The sequence below is a fragment of the Perca flavescens genome, chromosome 24 (assembly GCF_004354835.1).
Source record: "Perca flavescens isolate YP-PL-M2 chromosome 24, PFLA_1.0, whole genome shotgun sequence".
NCBI lineage: Eukaryota > Metazoa > Chordata > Actinopteri > Perciformes > Percidae > Perca > Perca flavescens.
The window spans coordinates 17026434-17045931 of NC_041354.1; positions in this window are offsets into that span (position 1 = coordinate 17026434).

Consider the following 19498-nt stretch of genomic DNA (forward strand, 5'->3'; position numbering starts at 1 on the left):
ATTGGGGCTCCTGACATGATGACATTGGCACTAACTGGTGCTAGGAATTTCATTTTATTTTTTATTTTTCAACCACACGTAAAATATGTTGCAGTTTGTCTTCAGTATTTCCAGTTTTACTGGAGCCAGACCTTACAATGATTATTTTTGGATGTTGTGAGGCATCTGAACATAAACTATAAACTGTAAAAACTATGAAAAATAAATAAACTGACTGCTTCTCAACAAGCCTTTGTCTCTTATGGACTAACAGTGGCAACAAAAACTCATACTTTAATTCTGGAAAAAAAGCTGAAGTTGTTTTGTACCTCGATTACAGTAACAAACTGCAAACTGAACACAAACACACAAATCAGAACAGGTGTGTGTGTGTGTGTGTGTGTGTGTGTGTGTGTGTGTGTGTGTGTGTGTGTGTGTGTGTGTGTTATATTATATATATATATATATATATATATATATATATATATATATATATATATATATATATATATTCTTTTTTATTCTGTACTTTGCTTGTAAAATATTTGTAGAAATTGAAGCAGTTCCATATTGCATAGAAATGTCAAGGCTTATGCACAAAATGCTTCCAATCATTTGAACATGGTTACTATTGTTTTGAAACCAAAGTCAGTTCATTTCCGGTAGAAGCTTGACTCAATTTTGACAACTTGATGAAAGTGCTTTACGAGCTAGGGATTGTTTTTATCCGTGAAGGCTGCTTGTTCTGGACTCTGGCGTGTGCTGTTGCAAAAAAAGAAAAAAAGAAAGAGGGGCGGTCGGAGTCATCTTTTCAAAATAAGAAATAAACAAAAACAATGTGTACCATGTACTGCCATCACATATTAAGAGCCATTCAGGCTACAATCACACAATCGTGTGTGTATATGTGCACAGTACAGTATAGGCTACCATAAGCTGCTTTTTCCCCTTCAAAAATATACAGCAAACATAAAGAAAAGCTATATAGGAGATCCTTAACAGCATCCGCAGCCTATTATAGTGATGTTCCATTGAGGGTTTATACAATGAAATAGATTCTACCTTTGATCAACAGCATGCTCATTATTAGGCTATGTAGCCTGCCACTCTATGTAGGTCAACACATATTGCACCCACATATTAGCCTCATGCTGCAGTTTGTGCTACTATAGCCTACGGTCACATATCAGATTTCAACATGGGTTCGGTGTTCAGTAGCCTAATAAATGCTGAGAATACCATGAAGTACCGATATAGGCGTTGGCCCCTTCCCAAATCGGAGTGACAGTAATCTCTCTAATAGCCTGGAGCAGATCTCCAACCATAAGCGCTGCTAAACGATTAGGGGGTCAAAGGTCTCCAGGGGATTTCTCTGCCAAGCTGAGTCACCTGTTTCTATATTGGAAGGTTTGGCTTTCATCTTCAGTAAAAACACACGGACCTGTACACGGCTTAATGGTGAGGGCTGTAGGCACTCACACTGGCCGGCTCAGGAGCTCGGTTCCTCTAGATGTTATTCCCCTGGCAGTGATTTTTGAACTCTCATCACAAATGAACTCTCTCTCTCTCTCTCTCTCTCTCTCTCTCTCTCTCTCTCTGTCCAGGAAAATGTGTGGGGGATGCTTATCATTTCTCAGATTAGGCTTCTCACTGAAAAAACACAAGAAACAAAAGCATCCAAAAACATCTGATATCAAGGCATTGTATTCACTTCATGGGTGTAATTTACAACCTCCACCATAATCAAAACTGGCCAGTGCAACACCCCCAATAACTTATGATAATTACCTTTACATAAATAAGGACATTTGCACCATAATGTGATGCAGGAAAGGGCACAAATCCTTACAGAAAATTCACCAGAATGCAGGGAAAGGTTTGATATACTCAACATTTCAATTCTGCTCAAAAGTGGAGATCTCAGCCCCCCCCCACACCCACCAACATTAAATTATTTTACTTACCTTTACTTACATCTTTAGAAATACTATTTAAGTAGGTTGTACATTTTTTATTTGCCACTTGTACATACGTTTGTACACTGTTTCCTCTGTATTTTTTTTTAAATCTTTATTTTTGATTCTTGTATTCTATCCTATTTATTATTTCTTGTATATTCTGTATTGTATGTGTGCTCTGTGTCTTATATTTTGCTGCATCAGCATCATTTAAAACGATAACACCGACGCATACAAGGCTATTGCAGGGAGCAAGTCAGCAAACAATTATATTTAATTAATTCCTCAGGAGACAAAGTATTCCTATTTGTGGTTCCATTTAAAGTGGCCCATACACACACACATATACACATACATATATATATATCTATATATATATATATAGATATATATATACACACATACTACCAGTCAAAAGTTTGGGGTCAGTTAGAACATTTCCATTCCACTCCACTACAGACAGAATACCAGCTGAGATCAGTTGTATTGTTTTTTTAACCAGGGCAGCAGTTTTCAGATTACATTATGTGCTTACAGAATTGCAAAAGGGTTCTCGACTGTTGACTGAAGTGGCTGATCTTTAATGCAATATCTACATTGCCCATTATCAGCAACCATTCATCCAATGTTCCAAAGACACATTCTGTTTACTCATCTGATATCATTTTAAAAGGCTAACTGAGAAAACATTGGGGAACCCTTTTGCAATTATGTAAACACATAATATAATCTGAAAACTGCTGCCCTGGTTAAAAAAACAATGCAACTGATCTCAGCTGGTATTCTGTCTATAATGGAGTGGAATGGACATTTCTAAATTACCCCAAACTTTTAACCAGTAGTGTGTTTGTATATATATATAATTTCTTCCCTATGGAATCTGGTTTGCATCATATATGTAACCCATTCAGCCTCTTTTCCTATGCAACAGGTACTTCGTATGTATATAACTGTTTTTCTGTATTTTTATTTTTTTTCTTCATATTAATGTTTAGTATGTTTGTTTATGGATGCATCTTTCACTAAGGTTAAATTCCACATAAGTGTAACCTATTGTGGCATTAAAACCTTTTCTGATTCTGATTGTATATCTTCTATCGGCTATAGTCAGTATGACGATGTTGTCACGGTCCGACCTAAAACACCAGCTTAATTCCAGGACCATCTTATGGCATGACACGCTGTCAGCTAAGTACACACTGTGCTCTCTTCCTCTGGCCTTGCTGAGTCTCCGTGATGCGTTCACTTGTCGTCACTCAGCTCCGTTAGCTTCTTTGTACAGTAAGTTGTTATCCGAGGTCACTGTAACCAACCAGCTGCAGAGCTGCAGGCTAATATTATATTATTGCCTTTAAGAAGGAGAGTTTCCTGAACTGTGCGTTGAAGTGTTTTCTTGACATTATCATTCTCTTGCCCCCGTCGGGGAATGCTTGCTGAATGATTTGTGTTTTTTTATATGCTTTTTTTTCCCCATCATATTACGTTTTTGACGCTTCTACGTTTTTAGTTTTTTTTTCGTCATTTGCGCTTTTTTAATGCGTTTTTCAGCATTTTATTTCAGTGTTCTTTTCAGCACTTTTGACGTTGTTTTGAAGATTGGGCTTCAACGTCTTTAATTGATTGGACAGCTGTAGACAGAAAAGGGTTGATAGAGAGTTGGGGGTGACATGCAGCAAAGGGCCTCGGGTTGGAATCGAACCCGGGCCGCTGCTGCAAGGACTGAGCCTTGGTACATGGGGCGCACAATCTACCAGGTGATCTACATGTCCCAGGGCGCCCTTGACATGACAAGTTTGTTCCCAAAAAACTATTTTTCCCGAAATTTTTTTAAATGTTTTTCTCTGTGTGTGTTCTTTTCGGCACTTTTGACATTTTTTTAATAATGTTTTTTAATAATTTTTGGACTTTTTTTTTTTGTTCCGAAAAAATTTGTCTAGGGGCCAGTAAAAACTGACTTCGGGCTAGTAGAATTTTTTTTTCACTTGCCCGACTGGAAAAAAACCCTGCCCTGTTGAACCCTGCAAAGGGATGACTTGCATTACGCTCAAGTGGAAAAGGGTGGTGCTGTTTGGGGTTGTGCATTGATCTGTCTTCCTTTGAGTGGGGGAAGACCCACAGTTGTTGGCCCTGGAGATTTACCGCCCAGCTAATCCCATTACTCAACTATCAGATGCCAAATCCCCTCTAATGGCATTACACGTGCCAGAATTACGTATGATGATGCTCGCTAATGAGAGCTCAGCAGATATACCTTACTGGAACCAGTGGCCATCGTGCACAGAGTAGAGCCCCGTGGCTCTGCAGCTTAATGGACTCAGTATTGAGTGTCGAGGGAAGTCAAATTTATCGACAAAGTGCTTTTAACAAAAAGCAGGTTGCTTGCAGAGTGTATTGCAGAGCAACAGAGGATGTAAATACGTCTAAAACTGCGAGCACACGCATGGAAATGTTTAGAGTTGAGGGTGGAGGTGGTGTGGGTGTTTAACGGGGGGGGGGCGTGTGCGTGTGACAAAGGGAGCTGCAGAGGACAACACCAAGGACAAGTGGACACTTCACCATGCGCGCATGAATGACGAATGATGAATGTTAGGATGGAGTTTCCCATACAAGCCTTTAAATCATGGCGTCCTCGGCTACTGCAGCGTTCAAAAAGGTTGTTTTCTTAAAGCTATAGGGCGTAGTTCCTGTTGCCCCCCCCGTAAGGAATTCTGAGCAATGACAACAACACTGTCGGCGCGTCCACATGGTACAAGCCTTCCATGATCACGTTCCACCTACAGCCTGGAGTGAGATTTGCAAAAATCCATCGCTCCCTGTTCAGATGCACCAATCAGGGCCGGGGGGGTCTTAGTCACTGCTCATTTCGTCACGCATTCATTCTCCCTTGTGGGGGGAGGGGCTTAGGAGACCATTTTGATATAAATATCCTCTAGGGGTGTTGAAATTAATTATATCATCGATTCAGCGTGATGCTGACCTGGACGATTCTGCACGGATGCAGCGACAGACCATAATGGATCATTGCCTACTGATGTTGAAGAGTGAGTACATATATATATATATATATATATATATATATATATATATATATATATATATATATATATATTAGAGGTCGACCGTTTAATCGGTCGGCCGATCTGCGGGCAGCCTAGTGTTAAAAACATGAATAGGCGACATTTTTTACAGCGCACTCAGACCAGCTGCCTCCAGCCCCTCCCCTCGTGAATTCTTGCGCTGTGTGTCTCGCACAGTCACTTCAGGCTCCGACGCTACCGTTAGTAGTAGCTAGCATATTGCTGGTGTTCTTGCCTTGGGATTAACTGTACTAATAAAACCGTACAAAACACCGCGGCCACACCGCTGTGGAAGCTCCCCGAATGTCATTTATCAAAGCCTGGTTGTTACCCCTGTGCGTGGCAGTCTCATCCACTCCTATAACGGAGCTAACTGGAGCTAAACACAAACGGAGCTAACCGCTAACGGAGCTAATCGTTGCTAACAGAGCCTTCAGTTCTCCGTGCCTGTATCCATTAACTGCATCTATGGACTCGAGCATGAATAAAACCCTTACTTTTATTATATTGGCTGGACGAGTTTTAAATTACAACTCAGAGTTTTGATCCTAATGAGTGCAACAGGACATGTAACAGTAGGATCCCCAAAACACTATACAACACTTCAACAAATGAACAATGATCTAACAAACAAGGTGAACAAGAATTGACTTTAGATAACCCTAGTCTGATATGATTCAACAGGAGTTAGGAGGAAATAGTGTTGAGATTAATAATAACATGTCACTTTCTGTGAAGATGTGCAGATTTGTATTCTCAGAATTTAATAAATGCTGCTAAGTGCACTAAACTTAAAGTTTATTTGACAAAGTTTATTTTCTTCTTACCTGTTTCGTTTATTTAATATATTTTTCATATATTATTTATACAATATACAGTATGTTTTTAAATTATACATTTTTAATTGAAGTATACAAGTGTAGATTGGTGTGTTCAATAAATGTTCAATAAATGTTCAATAAATGTTTTTGTTGAGAAATTCTGTGTAAATTAGTGTTACATTTTATCTTTCAAATAGAGGTTTAAAAACAAGCACATATCGGCCAAATGTCGGGCAAAAAAAATCGGCAGCATTTATCGGCCATCGGCTGACCTTGATTTCTAAAGATCGGCATCGGCCAGAGAAAACCCATATCAGTCGACCTCTACTCCTGATTTACAAACAACAGAGCTACAGGTTGAAATCGACCGGAATTCTCCTTTAAATCAAAGCCTCTCTTTTTTGCTCTTAAAGCACCCAGGAAAATGATTTATACGCCTGCTTTCGGCTTGTCGCGATGCCACTCAGAGCGATTTATCTTGTCTTGGCTCTGGCCCTCTGTGTAGCAGGAGCCAGCCAACCTCCCCGCCCCCCACCTCCCTCCTTTCTGTTGTTTCGGCATGAATGATCTTTTCCATTGACAGCTTTGTTCATCCCCGCAGGCAGATCTGCACCTGTAACCAAAGCCCGGTGGGTACCGGCCTAATTACCGTTCTCATCTGGCACCCAGCTGCCTTCCTTGTCCTCGCACGAACTCATACAGCAAAACTACAGGAGGAGGATGCATTAGCGAGTAAAAAAAAAAAGATCCTTCATCCTGTAGCTGCTACGTGTAAAAACAAAAAAAAACACGTATCTCCAGAGTAGCACATGTGATGCCCAGAAGAAAGTTTCAAGTATTGGCGATTTTAGACCCTCTTTAGAGGGTCTAAACTTGTCTGTTGTCTGTTAGTGAGATGCTATGCACCTGTAACCCCATCAAGGAAAGGGTCAACAGAAACATAGTGTTGGCCAATCAGAGGAGGTTGTGTCAGACTCCTGCCCTTTGGTCTCTCCCCTTTAGTCTCTATCTGATCTGTCAGAGGGGGGGCAGGAGACGGTTGGGAAGTTTAATGTTGGTAGTCCCCAGAGAAGCGGTCGAGGCCGAGACTTTGAGGGGTCGAGACGGAGACTTTCATGGTGCAGTTTAGAACCCAAATTGAAACGTAAGCAACTACAATTGCTGAATGTTAGAACATTCAAAATTCAAAATTCAAATTCAAATTCAAATTCAAATTCAAATTCAAATTCAAATTCAAATTCAAACTGGTCGTTATCACTGTGACTTATAAAGTGTCAGGTTTAGTTCCATCATCGTGTTAATAATGTCAAAAAACGTTAGCTGACGTTGTTGTTCAGAGATTATCGGCTAATGAAATTCCTGATTTATCAGGGGTAGGGTTGACACTTTTGCAAGGCACTGTATCCGCGTCACGTTCTAATTAGGGGCTGAGCCCCCCTAAAAGTCTGATCCTACAATCGCCCCCTGAAGTTTTCAGGAGCCGAAGAAGGAGAGAACACGCTAAGTCTACAGTTACATCGTCAATCTTTGGCGACAGTTGGCGCTTGTGTCAGGGAGGCAGGTATCACTGTCCTCCTAATCCCCCCCCAGCAGGATCTGCAACAGCTACTGTTTATACACCGAGGCATGCGAGAGCTGTCAGCATTTGGAGCCTACCAAACATCAGGCTGACTGGAGGGTGAAATGAGCTGCCTTTTGCACGAAAGGTTGACGGGTTCAATCTAAAAAAAAAAGAAAAATCAGTGCACAACGAAAGGCAGAGGAAAGCAAAAGTACTGGTTGAATACCAGTATGACTGTATGTACCTGTATGCGAGGCATGTGGGCGTTGAAAATATGAGAACGCAGCAACCTTCTCTGCTTGAATAAAGGTCACATAAACAATATTTCCTCTATTGGAGCGACTATTTCTATCATGGATGAGTGTACTGATTGAGCGGAGACCACGGGATGATGCAACGCTGCGCAGCTACACATTGTATGGTATGAACTCAAAGTAGGACATACTTATTGTGGGGCTTAAAGCTCTGGCATCAAATGCTTTTCATTAGTTTTTTGTTCAGAGCTCAATGCCCCGTGTACTCCAATCAAGGCCTACTGCCGCCGCATTTATATGCAAATCTTGACCTTTGCCAAGCTGCGAGATGAATACTGTGCATCTCCTCGTATTTCCCTTCCATTTCTATCCACTAAATTGCAGTCAGATTTGCAGAATTTCCCTTCTGTATTAGGTTTTCTGTGTGTAGTCATTTCAAGTCACCAAGCAGCAGCAGCAGCAGCAGTGGCGGCAGATCCTCTGAGCCCTGATCACTTGTTTTAGAAAAATGGAGTTTGATGTTTTCAGGTTGAGTTTATGATCAGAAGCAGCCGAACACTGTTGAACTCCAGGACCTCTCCTGAAATGTGACTTCTTCTCCTGTTTATTTTACTCTCTGGAGGGAGTTGGGGGGGTGACGTGGCGGTGACAGCTCTAAATTTAATATGCAGCAGCCCATAAATACGCATCAGCATGACCAGGCTAGTTTGAAAATAACACCATGTTAAAGCTGAGACGCCCCCCCACCACCCCATGCTCCGAGCATGACGTGACTCTTATGCAATCGCACAATGAGGGCCGGGGATATTTGGGGAATGAAACTCAATACTCCCAAAACCTTTATAGACAAGTTGTTGCCAACGTTAAGCGAGGCAACTGGCAGCTGTCCATTTCCAAAACAAGAACGGTCCAAGTTCAGCCGATTCCAGGATGGAAGTGGAAGGCAATGAACTCTTTACTCTATGATTTGGAGAGAAAAAAAGTCTTCCAGGCACTGAGTCAATATTTGTACCACTCCATTAAAACTACAAGACACCATAGGCACATATTTCTTTTTTTTTTTTAATTACATGATCATATTCAGACATATAGCAACTAAGGTTTCAGATTTTTTTTCCGAGAGGCAACAACATAATGAATGAAGTGATATTAAATTCTGTGTAATGTTCTGATATTTGTGTGATTAGTAAACTGTGTAAAGTAAACAGTAATCTCTGCTTCTGTTTATGACAAAGGAGCTTGAGTTAACATATAAGTGATCCCAATGTGTTTCATATCAAAATGTTCAGACCAAACTCATCTTTCTGTACAGTGAGGACCAAAGTTGTCCCAGATCAATTGGTAAAGAGATCATTTGGCCCTAAAGCTGAAAAGCTGAAAAGCTTCAAATCTCTTCTGAAAACAAACCCACGCTACACTCAGTTTACCAAATTCTTTTCACGAAACAGACAACGAACACGCAAGTCCCGCAATGACACACAGAGAGACAGACGACGAGTGTCACAAGCCATCTTCCTTGTCTCGTAATTTGGTAGGCGATACAGGGCGCTGTTCGCCAAAACCAGCCGACACAAAGACAGCTTCTTTCCCCAAGCGGTCACTCTGCTGAATGCTCAGAAATACACTGAACAAAGTCAATCAACACTGTTCTACTCATCTACCTCATGTCTATTTCAATCTTACAATTACAATATTATTATTAATATATTAAACTGCCCTACACTATATTTATATTTAAATTTAAATTTAAAACTATACTGATATTTCACAATTCCTTCCCCCCCTGTAATTGTTATTGTATTGTAAATTTGTAAATTCTATTGTATTGTTATACTGCATACTTAAAGGTGCAATATGTAATATTGTATGTAATACTGGCAGCTAGCGGTTAAAATAGTTACTGCACTACCAATTCAAAATACTGGAGAGTCGTCTCCCCTGCCCCCTCCTGCCCAGACTCGAAGTTCACGGGGGTTGCCAGGCTGAGACCGCAGCATTCACAACAATGTTGCTAGACGCTTTTCTCACATAGCCAGACATTACTCCACAACACAGCGGAGTAGCTAACAGTAGATGCTAGTCTCACATAGCCAGACATTACTCCACAGCACAGCGGAGTAGCTAACGGTAGATGCTAGCTATATTGACAGTTATAAAAGCCCGTGCTCACGCGGAGCTCTGTAACCAACTGACAGACACACTTTTTCGGCTTAAAATGACAGTATGAACCGCTAAAAACACAACAACCTAACCGTCCTCTCCACACGCCAGTCAGGCACACTTCCTCGGCTTAGAATTACAATACGAAACGCTAAAAATACCACTACCTTGCCGACGGAACACACTTCATTGGCTTAGAATTACAGCAACAATCGCTAAACACACTGCAAACTCACAGTCCTCTCTTTCCGATTTACAGCCCCCCTCTTGTGGCTTAAAATAACTCACCGTTGTCGTCTCCAGCTGCTAAACTACACGCTGTAAACAGCCATGGGCTGCTTGCCTGGTCCTCCCGGTAACGTTAGCAGTTAGCAGGGTTAGCAGGGTTAGCATGGCGGCGTTAGCCAGGACCAGTCGGGATCACTTTACTGGCTATGTCTCAATTGTTTTTGCGAGTAACCAACTCGGGTACTCTAGCTATATAATTCAATGTGAGAACACAAATGTTGAAATGACAAAAAATGCCCATCCCTAGTAGCTGTGATAAATTAGCCTGAAGCTAATGCTTACCTGTTCAGGAGAAAATAAGCTAACTCTGCGTACTTTTGGGATCTAAGCTGTCTCCATCTTTTAAATACATCTCCAATATTTATGAGGGGGTTGTTACGTCTCTGGTCACGCAACTGTTAGAAACATGCTGTTTTCTTTTTTTATGTCATGTAGAATCTATCTCTGTTGATCCTGTTTGTTTGTTTGCTGCTTTCATGGCTGTACTACCGTTACAGCTGTAGCGCGCTGGGTTTACGTTTTTACAGGTATGTCTGGCAACCCGGCCTGCCTGTCAAACTGGGCCGTTGATAACAACACACAGATCAAAACATAAACATAAATTCCGTCACGGAATGTAAATTTATTGGTTAAATTTATATAGTATTTCAGTTTAACATGTTTCCTTAATATCTGATGAGGCATTGGTGTCATTTTTGGATTTATTACAGTACAAATATTACATATTGGACCTTTAACAGTATTTTTTATATTTCTTCCTGTCCTTATATAGATCTTAATTCAATTCAATTCAATTCAATTCAATTTTATTTATAGTATCAAATCATAACAAAAGTTATCTCGAGACACTTTACAGATAGAGTAGGTCTAGACCACACTCTATAAATTCCAAAAGCCCAACAATTACAGTAATTCCCTCAAGAGCAAGCATTAGCAGTGGCTATTGCGACAGTGGCAAGAAAAAACTCCCTTTTAGGAAGAAACCTCGGCAGACCCAGACTCTTGGTAGGCGGTGTCTGACGGGCCGGTTGGGGGCGTGATGAACAGTGGTGATAACAGTCACATTAGAAGTCACATTGACTTTGAAGGTTATCGTGGAAGTTCATGTCATAGCAGGGCACATCGTGTCATACTGAGTAGTGCAGTCTCCTATACCGGATCCTGACTACTCTGTGCGTATGAACATCACAGCATGGCGTTGCGGGATGTAAGTGGCGCTGCAGAGCACGGGGAGGCTGCGGATGCAGCAGGACGCAGCAGGATGCAGCCGGGAATGCAGAGAATCGCAGAGCATAGCTCTGCGAAGAAGAAATATAAGGACTCCGGGGAGTAAACTCCCCAGAGCTAGATTAGTAACAAGCATTTCTGGGACAGGATGCATACAAAAGTAACAAGTAGAGATGAGAGAGCAGCTCAGTGTGTCTTAGGGAGAAACAGCCTCCCGGCAGTCTAGAATTGTAATAGCATAACTTAAGAGAGGCAGGTTAAAGAGAGGTGCCTGGTCGGGCTAGAACTCCCCCAACCGGGTCGGGCTGTACTGGACCGCCTCCCTCTACTCTCGCTCGATTATTAATTATACAGTATAGAAAAAAAACTGATGACTACGAGGAGAAGCAGTGGGCCGGGTTAGGTGGATGCTTCACTTCTCGTCCCCTAACTATAAGCTTTATCAAAGAGGAGGGTTTTCAGTTTACTCCTAAATGTGGTAACGGTGTCTGCCTCTCGAACCCCGACTGGGAGCTGGTTCCATAATACTGGAGCCTGATAGCTGAAGGCCCTGGCCCCCAGTCTACTTCCAGAGACTCTAGGAACCATAAGTAGCACCGCATTCTGGGAGCGCAGTGCTCTAGTGGGACAATAAGGTACTATGAGCTCTTCTAAGTATGATGGTGCTTGACCATTTAGAGCTTTGTAAGTCAGGAGGAGGATTTTAAATTCAATCCTATATTTCACTGGAAGCCAATGCAGAGAAGCTAATACATTAGTGTGTCCCCTAATACATTAGTGGTCCCCTAATACTGTATCTGAAGTCTCTTTTATATAGACCTTAGTGGTCCCCTAATACTGTATCTGAAGTCTCTTTTATATAGACCTTAGTGGTCCCCTAATACTGTATCTGAAGTCTCTTTTATATAGACCTTAGTGGTCCCCTAATACTGTATCTGAAGTCTCTTTTATATAGACCTTAGTGGTCCCCTAATACTGTATCTGAAGTCTCTTTTATATAGACCTTAGTGGTCCACTAATACTGTATCTGAAGTCTCTTTTATATAGACCTTAGTGGTCCCCTAATACTGTATCTGAAGTCTCTTTTATATAGCCCTTAGTGGTCCACTAATACTGTATCTGAAGTCTCTTTTATATAGACCTTAGTGGTCCCCTAATACTGTAACTGAAGTCTCTTTTATATAGACCTTAGTGGTCCCCTAATACTGTATCTGAAGTCTCTTTTATATAGACCTTAGTGGTCCCCTAATACTGTATCTGAAGTCTCTTATATATAGACCTTAGTGGTCCCCTAATACTGTATCTGAAGTCTCTTTTATATAGACCTTAGTGGTCCCCTAATACTGTATCTGAAGTCTCTTTCCTGAAATTCAGCTTTTGGTGCAGAACAACAGCCACTAGAGCCAGTCCCACAATGAGGTTTCCTTAGGATGTGCCATTTCTGTGTCTCAAGCTATTGAGGAGGAGAGTGGGAGGGGCAAGGTGGAGGGTGGGGGTGTGGCCTTGACCAAATGCCACTTTTCTCGTTTGAAAGCCATGATGTCTCTCTCTCATGGGTGGGCCAAATTCTCTGGGCGGGCAAAGCAGAGAAAGGGGAGGTAACCTTGCTCCTTATGACCTCATAACAAGCAGATTCCAAAACGGCTCATCTGAGCTTTCATTTTCTCAAAGGCAGAGCAGGATACCCAGGGCTCGGTTTACACCTATCACCATTTCTAGCCACTGGGGGACCATAGGCAGGCTGGGGGAACTCATATTAATGTTAAAAAACCTCATAAAGTGAAATTTTCATGCCATGGGACCTTTAAGAACATGAACTCACACAAGAGTCACCAGCTGGGACCTGTGGCCGTTCTTTCCCTGTCAAAAGTCTTTCCTTCCATGTTCCCATGTCTCTCAATAACTTGAGTCTCGATAACTTTGCCAGCATTAGATCACTCCTTTTTTCACTTGTTATAAACAGGGAAAGCACAGGTGGAACGGCTTACATTACTGATGGCTCTCCTCCAGCTGTTAGCAAGCAATTAATAATGGCATGAGAGGCACACCTGCGTTTGACAAATCACCATTACTTTGGGTATTTTTGGTATTTTCTTTTCTTATTGCATCACTGCACTAGTGTAAAGATACCGTTATGACGATGATGCTCTGTACTATCATTGGGAATTTGTATTACTTTCATATTTTAAGATTAACTTGATAACGAGTCAAACTTCCTGTCTGAGTGGATTTGATCTTGTTTTGATTTCTCCCGTATGGATGCAATATCTTCTCAAAGATTAATCCCACAATGGGGAAATTCACACTGTTCCTGTTGTCTGTGAAAGGGCACAACATTTGAGCCTTTACCCTAATGTTACGCTGGTTCACGAGACTGGGAACGTGTGTGAAATCATTACCGGGACTCTTCTGGTCCTGCCTCAGGCCGACTGAAACTCTTCGTTGCTTGTTTTTGTTGCCACAGCAGCGCTTTCTAAAACTGGATGATGTGACGTGATGCTGCTGCCATTAGAGAGAGTGTCACGTTGGGTTTCCTCTCAGAGGTCAACGTGTTTGTACATGCTTCTCATTGTTTTAGACATATGTAACGCTATGTTTCATCTGATTGTAAACTGTGCATATCACCACTTCCACCAGTGTACTGTTATTAGAACAGGACTGTAAACTAAATGTATTTTAGAGACAATAAAACAGCATTTATTTATTTAATTAGGACAATGCACATTAATCAACATTTCTGTAAATGCACAAGTGTTTGCCAGAAGGCTAATCATTTTCAACTGTAGTCCCAGTTGCCTAGCATGCATTTCTTTATGGTGGGAGGAAACCGGAGCACCCAGAAGAAACACGGAGAGGACATGCAAACTCCCTAACCCACACAAGGCCCCGCCCGGACCGTGGATCAAACTCTGCAGTGCCAACTTGCTGTGAGGCAGCAGTGCTAACCACTGAGCCACCGTGCCGTAGTCTTTTTAATGAAACAACATTTACAGAGCCCTATTCCATCTTAATGTGAAGTATTTACTGTTGTAAAGAATAGAGATGGGACAGAAGTGTGTGTGTGTGTGTGTGTGTGTGTGTGTGTGTGTGTGTGTGTCTGCGTGTGTGGTTGCAGCGAGTTGGTCGTCAGCCTGGACTTCACATCCACTTGTGATGAGAATCTCAGTGAACACATGTTTACACGACTAAAAGTGGATGAATTACCGCCTCCTGTGTGTGTCCAATCAGACAGCACGGAGGTCTCATCAAAGTGTCGTCGCTGGCTTAATCCCTGCATGTGTGTGTGTGTGTGTGTGTGTGTGTGTGTGTGTGTGTGTGTGTGTGCATGTGCGTGTGCTGTCATAGATAATAGTTCTGGCCTCTGTGAACAATGTGACAGCACTCAACAACTGTACAAGGCTCTGCCAAGGACCTCCCTTGTCTCTCTCTCTCTCTCTCTCTCTCTCTCTCTCTCTCTCTGTCTGTCGCTCTCTCTCTCTGTCTCTCTCTCTCTATCGCCCTCTCCCTCTCTTTCCCTATCACCCTCTCCCTTTCCCTCCCTATCTCTCTCTCTCTCTCTCTCTCTCTCTCTCTCTCTGTTTCCATCTACTCTGTTACAAGAAGTTTGTTTCCCAAAGAGAATGGAGTTTGAGAACAGCGCACCTAGAAATGTACTTCCGTTGATCCGGACTAATAGATGTTAGTGTTGAGATTTTTGTGAAATAATATCGAGACTCTTGTTCACTATTGAAACTGGATATGGTTTTTGACCGCTGATTACTGGACGCACACACTAAGCATTTCCAGGTTTAGAAACACTCGGAGCAGGGGTGCTGTTCCGCCTTTTTTTGGTTCACATATTGGCTTAAGTGACGAGGTTTATGTTCCATTTTTGTTTTCCTTCAGGTGAAGTAGTATTAGTTCTTTTTTAAGGCTTTTGGTTACATTTATTAGATTTGAACAGCACCCACAGGCCATTTTTCCTTTTGCCTCTTTGTGAAAATCAAAGTTCTTAGTTTCTTAAAGGACTCTATTTGACCAATCCCATCTGGTCTGATGTTGTTTCCCCCTATTCCCGGCCACAACATCCAGTTAATCTACTCGTGACCCATGAGATTTTTCTTTTGACCCTTTGTGACAGAAGATACACTGATAATTGATTGTTTGGAGTGGCAAACAAATGCCAAACATTCTTTGGATTCAGCTTCCAAAATATGAGAAGTTGCTTCTTTATCATTGTAAATTGAATATCTTTTGGGATTTGGACTGTTGGTCAGACCTTTCAATTTAAAAAAAAAGAAAGAAAAAAAAAGAAGTGAAGTGTTGTAGTAGCTACTTAGTGAGTGAAAGTCTGCTGCTTCTTGCTTGACTGTTCTTCCATAAGGATTTTGTTGCGCTGGAAGGAGCAGCTTAACCTTGTTTTGGAACCAAACTCCTCACTTCTCATTCTCCTGTCAGAGTGGAGGTATAAAGGGGGAAAGGGAGGGTTCTCGGTCCAGAGACGGTGACATAGATCAGCGGGGCCTTTGGCGCCACTTATCTCCCCAGGATCTCCCAGCTGCCCTGGCATTTCCTGAAACGGGTCACACACTATCAAGCTAAAAAGATTCAAGGAACCTTTGAGGGATTTTTCACAGTCAAACTTTACAAACCCGGGAAGTTCATGAACCATTTGGATTCTTTCTTAAGCGTGAGTTATGGTCCTGTGGAGGAGCTTTCGCCGTAGCCTACATAAGTGGCCTGAAGTTTATACTTGTGCGCTGGTGTGTGCGTCGATCTCTTTAACCCTCCTGTTGTCCTCAAATTCTTTCAACCAAATTGTCAAAAAATAACGTGGATGGTTCCATACAACCATTACTCTTCACAAGTAAAATAAAAGATCAGCTCAGTACTTTCATTGAATCTGGGGGTTTTATTCAATTTTATAGCATTTGGAGAAAAAAAACATGATAAAAGAACATTGAAAAGAGTGATCAAAATGTCAGAAATAGCTTAAAAAACGTGGGGAAAAACAACAAAAAAACGTCAAAAAAAGTGCAGGAAAAATGTGACAAAAACATCGGTAAGAAGTGACAAAAAACTTTGGGGAAAAGCAACAGAAGTGTCAAAAAAAGACGAACAAAACGTTGAAAAAAAAGTTAATTTTGACCCCAAGTTTTTGTGTGTATGTGTGTGTGGTAGAGAGAGTGAGAGAGTGACGTGGTTATCTTCAGAGTGAGTGCACGTCAGGCGACGGCGTAGGGCCGTAATTTCCACGTACGTTTCTGTTTCTGTGTGTATCCGCTTGTTTTGGATGCCAATAGATCCATAGTTTTCAGAGTGAGGTTACCTGCACTGATTCAGGTGTTTCCCACATGTATCTGATGCATGTTGTTGTGGTTGGGTGAAAGCTTGTTATCTCAAACGTGTCCCTTTAAATCAATCAATCGATCAAATTTTCTGCCAGTTTTTCAGTTTTGAAAAGGTTTAAAAAACCCTTCCGTGCGCCAAGGTCACAACCCTGAGACACAGCATAACACTTTAACAAGCTCAACCTGTTTGTTTCCAGACCATGTCAAACAACGGAGGCTCGTCAAATGGTGATATACAAACTGGCTGACATAGATATTGATGGCCATCCTCTGTTGTAATCTGTTTCTCTCTAAAATGTTGTTTTCACCTTCCGATTTCATTTATTTGTCTATATAAATGCTTTTAAAAGGAATAATGTGTTAAGTTCCAGTGCCATTAGTGGTCCACTTGCTGCTCAACAAACTGCAGCCTCTGAGGGCTTTAAATCAGACAGGAACAACATGCTCTCATCGCTGAAATGACAATGTATTTGAGAAATGCTTTGAAAAATTATGTGTTTCATTAATGATGCATGAGCAATTTCCTAAGTTAAGGTCTGTCGGTAAATGTAAGCACCTAAAACTACTTTGTTATAGCAAAAGATCAGCATGGAAATAATCATCATTGGTAAAAGAAATGTTCCCACCCCGACACCTTCTCTAAGATGTTTTGAAGCAGTATAATGTATTTTCTTCTTCTGTGTTTTCTGGCGTCACCCAGCCGCTGTTTCATTTTGCCGTTCTGAAGCCGGCCATTCTGGAGGCGAATTTACGAATCCTACTATGGCCACGCCAAGACCCACCCTTCAATCACTACTATTGGCCAGGTGTCCATGCATACAGTATGTTCAGGTCCTATCCCCTGACCAATCGGCTATCCTAAGGGGGCGACAGACTGTGGGGAAAAAGGGGACTGAGTACCCAGGGCCCACATGTGAGGAGGGCCCAAAAAGATGCTAGAATGAATAGCCAATAAAAAATGTCTTTCAACAGGGCCTTTCTACAGGGCCTAGAATTTTGTTCTACACCCCTGATCCTAACCATAACCACTGGAGGTCAATGCCTAACCCCAACCAATCTAGCTGCTATAGAAAGGCAGGTATTGGCGTGGCCATAGTATGATTCGTAATTTGGCATTCTGGAGCCAGGCGTTCTGGAAATTTCCCACAACACTAGTCTTTCAGCGTCTTTGTCTTAAATAGCGTTCTATGCGTAGAAGTGTGTGGTTTGCAGCCGTCTGCTTGAGGCTCCTTCTGCATCATGAAATCCATCTCCAAACCTGCCGTTTTGACACATTCTCACTCCCATTGCGTCAAAAAGCGCTGCTTGGTCAGGTGCCTTTGGCGTTTGTTACTGATGCAAAAAGTCTCCTTTAGGGTCATCTTTTGACTCGCTTGCTCGGGTCACTTTTTGATGCTCTTACGGATTCACGTCTAGGCCTTTGGCGTCATATTTAAACGCGCTTGGTTGGGACTCTTGGCATCACATTTGACGCTCTCGGTCGGACGTACGTTTCACACATGGGGCTGAATCGGACATTACACACAGACTTTGTACGTCAGAGCTGGCAGGGTAAAGTCTATTTAATGTCCGGTCCCACTGGTTAGGCACATTTGCGTCCTCCAGGTAATGTCTAGATAAGGTTCAGGGTTGCAGTGCATGTATAAAAGGGGCTTTAGAGATCCACATTCCCTGCAGGAACGAGGGAGGCGGCGCCGACAGGGAGGGATGAATGTGTGCGACAAATTGGCTCATTTGAAGTTATTTGCTTCGTCTAGAAAGGCTTGCAAGGACACATCACAGGGGGAGAATTTAATAGCTACACATAAACCATCTCTGTTTGTCTCTTGTGTTTACTTCCTTTTGCTTGTTTACCGTCCCACACGCTGAAACTTTAAATGCTTATTTTGAATCCCCCAAATTATGATTAATCAAGCATCTAAGCGTTTGGTGCTTTAACAGGGTTTAAGAATGACTTTTGAATAAAGGCTCAAAGAAATAATGACACCTTACCTCTCGGCCTCACATCCCTGTTTATCACTTCATTAGTGTCACAATCAAAAAACTAACTTTTGAAAGCTTTACACACATGAACACGTAGTGAAATGTGAAAGGCTAGACACACACACACACACACACACACACACGCGGCTCTGAACTTCACACGTGCACACACATAAAGTAATGGACTTTAGCAAGCCAGCTATGCCCAGTAAGACAATTCCAACCCCTCACACACTCTCACGGCGCTGCCAGCACAGCTTGCCATTAGCTCAGGGTTGTCCGACTCCAGACGATGTTTCCAATCTCTCGCGCCATCTGCTCCTCGCCTCGGCGCTATCAAAAGGAGGAAGAGTGCAGCTTCCTCTTCCTCCTCCTCGTCCTCCCTGCGAGGCTGGCCATCTTGTGTGGAGGTGTGAACGCTCCGAGACACGATGCCCCCTGAAAATATTAGCGATAGTCGTGTGTTTTGCATGTGTGTGGTTTTGTTCCCCGAAGAGATGTCATCCCCTGAGGTGCATTTTTAAACCAATTTTTTTTTTTTACTCAAGTCATTCTTTAATTTCTCAGTTGTTGTTGCAGATTGTTAAGCAGTCGCAGCTTCTTGGAATGTCACCAGCACGACAACCCTTTTAAAAGCAGACATCTCGATCACAATCGATAAAACACTAAAGACAGGGCACTGAAAACAAAGTGCTATTAACATAATAGATATTTGCAGGTAATAGCGCAATAGCATCAATAACATTTGCCATTAATTTCCTGGAAACGATGACTCTATTTCTCTGGCAGGAATGTTAAGAATAGCTTTCAAACTGTCAATATTCCCCGATTGACAAATGTAGGATTTAATGGTGATAGTG